Source organism: Poeciliopsis prolifica, unplaced genomic scaffold (assembly GCF_027474105.1).
Source record: "Poeciliopsis prolifica strain line A6 unplaced genomic scaffold, Auburn_PproV2 SCAFFOLD111, whole genome shotgun sequence".
NCBI lineage: Eukaryota > Metazoa > Chordata > Actinopteri > Cyprinodontiformes > Poeciliidae > Poeciliopsis > Poeciliopsis prolifica.
In genome coordinates, this window is record NW_026562486.1 from 245001 (window position 1) to 251467 (window position 6467).

The following is a 6467-nucleotide window of genomic DNA, read 5'->3' on the forward strand; positions in this document are numbered from 1 at the left end:
TTATACCTACTGCTAGTTTTTGTGACGAAACCAGAAAATATTATGATTTCATGGAGGTGGGCGACTTCCATTCCTTTTGCTATTGACTGTGATGCACGAAAGATTCGATTAGAGTGAGAGAAGGACCCAAACAGTATCAGTGATGAGAGATTGCAACAGCTTGCAACAGAATCGATATACTTCGCTGACCCTGACGTGATTTGAACACGCAACCTTCTGATCTGGAGTCAGACGCGCTACCATTGCGCCACAGAGTCTCTGTAGGAAAGCTTCATTGCTGCAGGTGGACTTCCTGTCAGAGTTATAATTAACACTAAAAAATCCCAATGTCAAATCTGTACTGAGCAACAGCAAAATGTACAATGTGTCTCTGTTTTATATGACAAAAGGCTTCCAGGTTCCTCTGGAATGATCACATTATGATACATCCACCATGTCATTTACTATCTTAAAGCTCAGGCAAAGTTACAAGGATCTAGAAGTTGTGGAAGAGCTTTTCTTACTGACTCTGACGTGATTTGAACACGTAACCTTCTGATCTGGAGTCAGACGCGCTACCATTGCGCCACAGAGTCTTTGCAACAACAAAATGCAAAATCACACCTCTGGTTTCTGCCAAAGTTATATTACGAATCTCTAAGAACAGTCAGTAACTTTATACCTACTGCTAGTTTTTGTGACAAAACTAGGAAAATATTATAACGTCATGTAGGTGGCCGACTTCCATTTGTTTGCTATTGACTGTGATGCAAGAAAGACTCAGAGTGAGAGACCGACCCAAACAGTTTTTGTGCAATAACTTGCAAAGGAAATCGACATACTCTGACTCTGACGTGATTTGAACACGCAACCTTCTGATCTGGAGTCAGACGCGCTACCATTGCGCCACAGAGTCTCTGTATGGCTGCACTTCCTGTCAGAGCTCTAGAGACCCTGCTGAAGCTTCCCAATGCCATAAAGTGAGTAACCGTGAAGCAGCAACAACACAAAGTATTGTTGCATGATGTTTGTCTTCTATGTGACAGAAGGCAACAATTTCCCTTTACAATGATAATTTTTAATAATGGGTCTCTAAGTTATCTTGGAGAAAGCATTTTTAAATATTTCTGATCAGAACTTCAGTTTTTTTCAAATATATTTGTTTTCTATGGTCTTTTCCACTTTTAAAAGTTTCTTGAAAAAAAAATTATTTATTTACTTTTTCATGGTTTTTTTGAATTCTCTAATCCTGATGTGAATTTGTAAGGTCGGTTTGTTTTTCTTATCTTTTCCTCCCGACTCGCTCCACACATCGAATGTCAGTCAGATTGCTTTTATTTTGAAGTTCTCCTGAGAGAAAAACCAAACGGCTGTCAGTTTTTAAGGCTCCTTCGTTGCCTCATGGAGTTCAGAAGCTTGTTTTGCCGTCTCAGACTCAGCCGGTGGCCCCGACTCGCCCTGGAAACCCCCTCCGTATCCTATGTTCTCCTCGTTGGCCTTTGACCCCGTTTGCTGTGAACTACGCCATGAAAACAAACAGAAATGAGATCTGGGTTCAACAAGTAGGGTAATTTCCAAAGAGCTTGACATGCTGAAAAACCTGCAGGTAGCTGCTCTCTGCTTGGCACCAAATCATGAAAAAACAGAAATCTTCTCATCCTAATAATGTGAAGTTTTATTTTCTATTTCATCAGCCATCTGTAGCTGCTGTGTGCTGGTGGGTGTCGGGGGTTAAGTGGCTGTTGTTTAGATCAGAAAACTGTTGTAGCTTCAGGATTCTGGCTCTGCTTCTCCAGCTATGGTGCATTTAAATTACTTGGGAAAAATGAGGCATGTAAACTTTCAGATCCTGTTTATTCAACTGTCAGTGGAAAAAATGTCACCTTCCAACTCACATTCATAAGAGACATAAATAAAGAGGTTGGGTTGAGGAAAACGTTGAGACAGATTTTGTCCTTTTATCCACATATAACAACTTTTAGTACCAAAACACAGAGAGTCCAGGTGTCAGCGAATGCAACCCTGAGACTATTATTAGTTAATCTAAAATCCTGTTTTTATACGATTACTCCCACCCCGGTGCCCTGATCTCTTCACCTGCCATCTTTTCGGTTTTTTTTGTTCTCTGAAAATCATCTCAAAATATTCAATGTTTTAAAGATTTAACGGACACATAACTTTACGATCATAAGATGCTGGACTTTCTTTTGTGAGAGTTTCAGTCTGAAAGGGAAACAATTCAGGAGAAGCATTTCTGGGCGATTCCATTTTCATGTAGTTTTATTCAACTGCTTCTTGCAGAATTTGTAACAACAAAACCAAAGTATTTGTTACATACATAGAAAATGAGAAAAACGGATTAATTATATTTGGTCAGCCTTCGTCTATTTTTAGTCTAATTAATGACTTTTGGGATTTTCTATTTAATGCTGGTGGTTTTGTTTAGATGTATGTTCTTGATTTATTAGTTTTCTCTACTTTGCGTTGATGAATCAATCATTTCACTATTTTTTCTGTGTTTATATTTGCCGTGTTTTTGTTTTTTACTTCCTGTTTTATTTACATCAGGCGTCATCAGATGCCCTGAACGTGTCGATGTGAGCCTGGTCCAAAGACTGAATTATCTCAGTCAGGTTCTTCAGCTAATGATCTGATTATCTGACCCGGGTGTGTTGAAGCAGAGACTCTTCTAAAACCTGTCGTACACCAGGCCTCCAAATAGTCTTAAATGTATATTTGCATAATTCAAGTCTTTACTTTTTGTTTTAAAAAGATGAATAAGAACAATATAAACAGACTAGAACATGTTTATCCATGGATTGAACAAGATAAAAAGATATTAAGCGATATTAAGATATTAATATTAAGAGGTAGTTTTTAGGATTCAGAAATTGTAAAAAATGAAAACATCAGAAAGTGTCTGTCACTGCCTCCATGTCCCACTAAAGTGTCTAATTAGCTGTGTGTCTGTGTTTGGTGCACAGAAACTGCAGCTGTCTCCTTCCCTGCCTCTCCTCTCCACAGCGTCGTCATTCCCCTCTAAAACCGTCCGACCCCCTGAAATCTGCCGCTGCTCATTCATTTCCAGGCGCTGCAGACCTGAGCGAGCAGACGGACCAGCCGAGCATGACGGAGAAATGAAGTGAGAAGTGCTGCAGAGGTGGAGGGGGGCTGCGTGTGTGTGCTCTGAATACTGATCAGCCATCTGTCAAAGAACATGCTGAATGGAGGAAGGACTTTCCGGCTCCTGATTGGCCCGTTCCCTAGTGGCGTCTGCGTGCATTAAGGCTGGATAAACGCGAGAACTCAGACACTCGAGTTTCTCTTTTCTTTAAAAGTCAGACATTGCCATTTGCTGTGGATTTTGTTCCTGTGTGAAAAAATCTGAACGTCCAGAGACTGGAAGGTGATTCGGATTTGATAAGTTTATGAAGTGAGTGAGAGATGATGCAAGAGCCACAAACATTCAATTATCTCCAATTAAACACTTTATCTCATGTAAACATGTTGGGATCCTTCTGTGATCTCTTAGGTCCAAAACCTCTCGCCCTGATAAAAGCTTCCACAAATCTTGATGAACCACATCAGTTTTTTCACGGATCCATTTCTAAGTTGTTGCTATTATATCTACCACTAAGAAGACAATTTATGTTTCTTCTTTTATTTCCCCCCATCTCTCAAAGTCCATGGTTTAGAGATGAGGCCAGGTAATGCTCCACATTATCTGCACTTAGATGGAAATCCTTCTCCATACTTTGCTGCATCAACAGATTGTGGTACGAAGGACGTCAGCCTCTGGTGTCCTGGAAGCCAAGGTTGCTCTAATGGTGGATTCAGCTCATTTGCATTGTTGCTTCTGGTGCCTCTCATCTTCCTCCTGACAATAACGAACAGATTCTCTGGGGACGCTGAGATCTGACCTCTCAAAGGTGACCCCACTGCTTGCACAATAACTGCCGGCGATAACCGCAAGGACGAGCTACGTAGACAAAGGATGGAGCGATGAATTTTGTTTAGTGCCAGTTTGGACTGTATAGATATAACAGAGTTATAGCACATCATTGAAACAGGTATTTGTTCCTTTGGCTGCATGGGAAGCTGCGACATCATAGTGCAAACTGAAATCAGCAGTTGAACAAAGGGCAGCACCAAACCCAAACCCTGGATCTTAAAGCTCTGACTCAGGTCCCAGGAACACTTAAATGATGTTCAGTCTTCTCAGGATATCCCTGTTGACATTTTACTAGCATTTGTTTTCTTTCCACTCAGCTTCCCATTATTCTGCTGGGATGTGGAACTGTGTGAACAGAGCAATGACCTTCAGCTAAAGGTCATGTGGAGGGTGTTGGTGACGATCTGTGCTTCCTTTGATCGTGTTGCTTAAAATGTTTGTTATTTTGTTAAATATGTTAATGCATTTCTGAGAAGCTGAATTTGGAGGTTTCATTGATTGTAACCCAGAGTTATCAAAAAATCAATAGAAATTCAATTAAATTTCCATTTTTAAACAAATTCCTAAAATAAGCAACATTTTCAATGACATTCTATTAAATTGTCCTGGCATCATGTAAAAGTGACCCTAACCCTAACCAGGACTGAAGAAAGGTCACCAGGTCACCATAAGGAAATGACTCGGATTCATATCAGGTGAAAATTAAAACTGTTCTCCTGAACATGTGCAAAGAGCTTCACATGTGAACGGTGCTAGCATGATGTGGGAAGATGTGAAGAAACTTTTTATATATTCCTATAAATGAGCTGAAATATCAGTTAAATGCAAACCTTCATCACCATCAACATTCAGCAAATGTTTTTCAACAGCTTCGTTTTCTTGACTGAAGAGAAACGGATGAAATGGTGAACAGATGAAATGGTGAACAGATGAAATGGTGAACAGGAAATGCGTCCTCAGAAGGATGTTTGGAGCTCGGAGGTCTCTGGATGGTTAGTAATCTTCCTTTGATTGTCTTCATTTCTGCTGCAGGAGCATCTCATTAAAGGCTAAAGGTCCTTCCTCTGCTCAGACCCGCAGCATTGATCCTCCTCACCTTGGACTGAGTGCAGTCCTTCAGCAGAAACCGATCGGACAGACTCACAACACAAAAGATGAGGCGGAGAATCGCAGAGTCAGCAGAGCGCAGAGGCCACAGTTCGTCAGTGTTCGATCAAAGAAAACACTCAGGAGGAGGAAGTCAATGTGGGCGATTCAGCGGTATGAATTTTTCATTGTTTCTGTAACCCCTGGTGCCCTGCAGAGTGCAACGCTGCCTCGAGGAGTTATTACTCACAACTGTCAGTATGTGATAGTTTGTCTGCAGGAGAATCAACTGAAACACCAAATGAACACGAGGAACACAGCGTGGCGAGAGAGACATCAGCTGTTCATTCGCTTACAAGAGAACTGCAGCTGCAAAGAGTTAAACGTGTCTTTGACCTCAGAAAAACTCATTTGGTTCATGTTTGAGCATCAAAACTACCTTAAAATGGTCAAATCAAAGAGACTATCAGATACAGAAGATTAACTGGGCGAATCAAACATTCCCATTGCATGATGCTGCCCCTGCCATGCCTTACAGTAGCATTGTGTCAGCCATGGTACGGTCAGTGCTGTTGTCTCTCCAGACTCAGAGTTGGTTTTTGATTTCATTGGATGACAAACAACTACAATAAGGAGGTTTCTACTGAGCTTTTCTGGTGCATTTTTTACTTTTATTTGTTCAGAAACCAAATAGAAAAATATTTTCAGGAAGGTGATCTGTATGTTTGGATCATTGTAGATCCAAGATATAAGATCACAGAAACCTAATATTTTAAACAGATTGGTTTATTTTTGGGCAAGTTTATTTATAGTTTATCTGCAGTTTATCTGCAGTTTATCTATAGATTATCTATAGTTTTTCTACAGTTTATCTACAGTTTATCTATAGTTTATCTATAGATTATCTATAGTTTATCTATAGTTTTTCTACAGTTTATCTGCAGTTCCAGCCTTACATCTTTTTACTGTATGACATTGACTACCTGTTAAGTTCTTGCTTGAAATGCTTCATCTGTTTTAAGTTATGTTAGACCAGTTCATTTTAAGTAAGGATTAAAGTAAATCTTGACTTTAAAAGTAACTTTTAGGGTAAAACATCACAAAATGCTTAGACCAGTTGACTGCAACATGAGCTACTGCCTTCAGGCAGGAAGTTGTGTCATCAGATGGGTGACAGCCATCGCAGAGTGGTTTGACCCTGACCCAGTACACGCCTGTTGGTGGGTCAGCTGTGGTGACTGGCTGCTCCTCACCCCCTGCTGGTTGTCGGCTCATTTCCTCCCTCTTGCTTCAGATCCAGCATGAGGCTCTTTCTCTTGCTTCCTGTCCCTCCCAGTGATGTCAGTGGTTTCCAGGATGATTGGGTAGAGAAGCCTCTGCATCCTGTTGCAACTCTGCATATCCAACTGCATCCTAAGTTTTCCTCTCAAATGCCTCCTCACATCCCACA

General features: G+C 40.7%; 3 non-coding genes across 3 annotated transcripts; all 3 read right to left on the minus strand.

The window, feature by feature from the left end:
• Positions 1 to 185: 185 nt before the first annotated feature.
• On the minus strand, positions 186 to 257 carry trnaw-cca (transfer RNA tryptophan (anticodon CCA)). The gene has a single exon. It is a non-coding gene; the product is annotated as a tRNA-Trp (tRNA).
• A 246-nt stretch (positions 258 to 503) lies between these two features.
• Positions 504 to 575, minus strand: trnaw-cca (transfer RNA tryptophan (anticodon CCA)). The gene has a single exon. It is a non-coding gene; the product is annotated as a tRNA-Trp (tRNA).
• Positions 576 to 823: 248 nt separating this feature from the next.
• On the minus strand, positions 824 to 895 carry trnaw-cca (transfer RNA tryptophan (anticodon CCA)). Its single transcript has one exon. It is a non-coding gene; the product is annotated as a tRNA-Trp (tRNA).
• Positions 896 to 6467: the final 5572 nt, after the last annotated feature.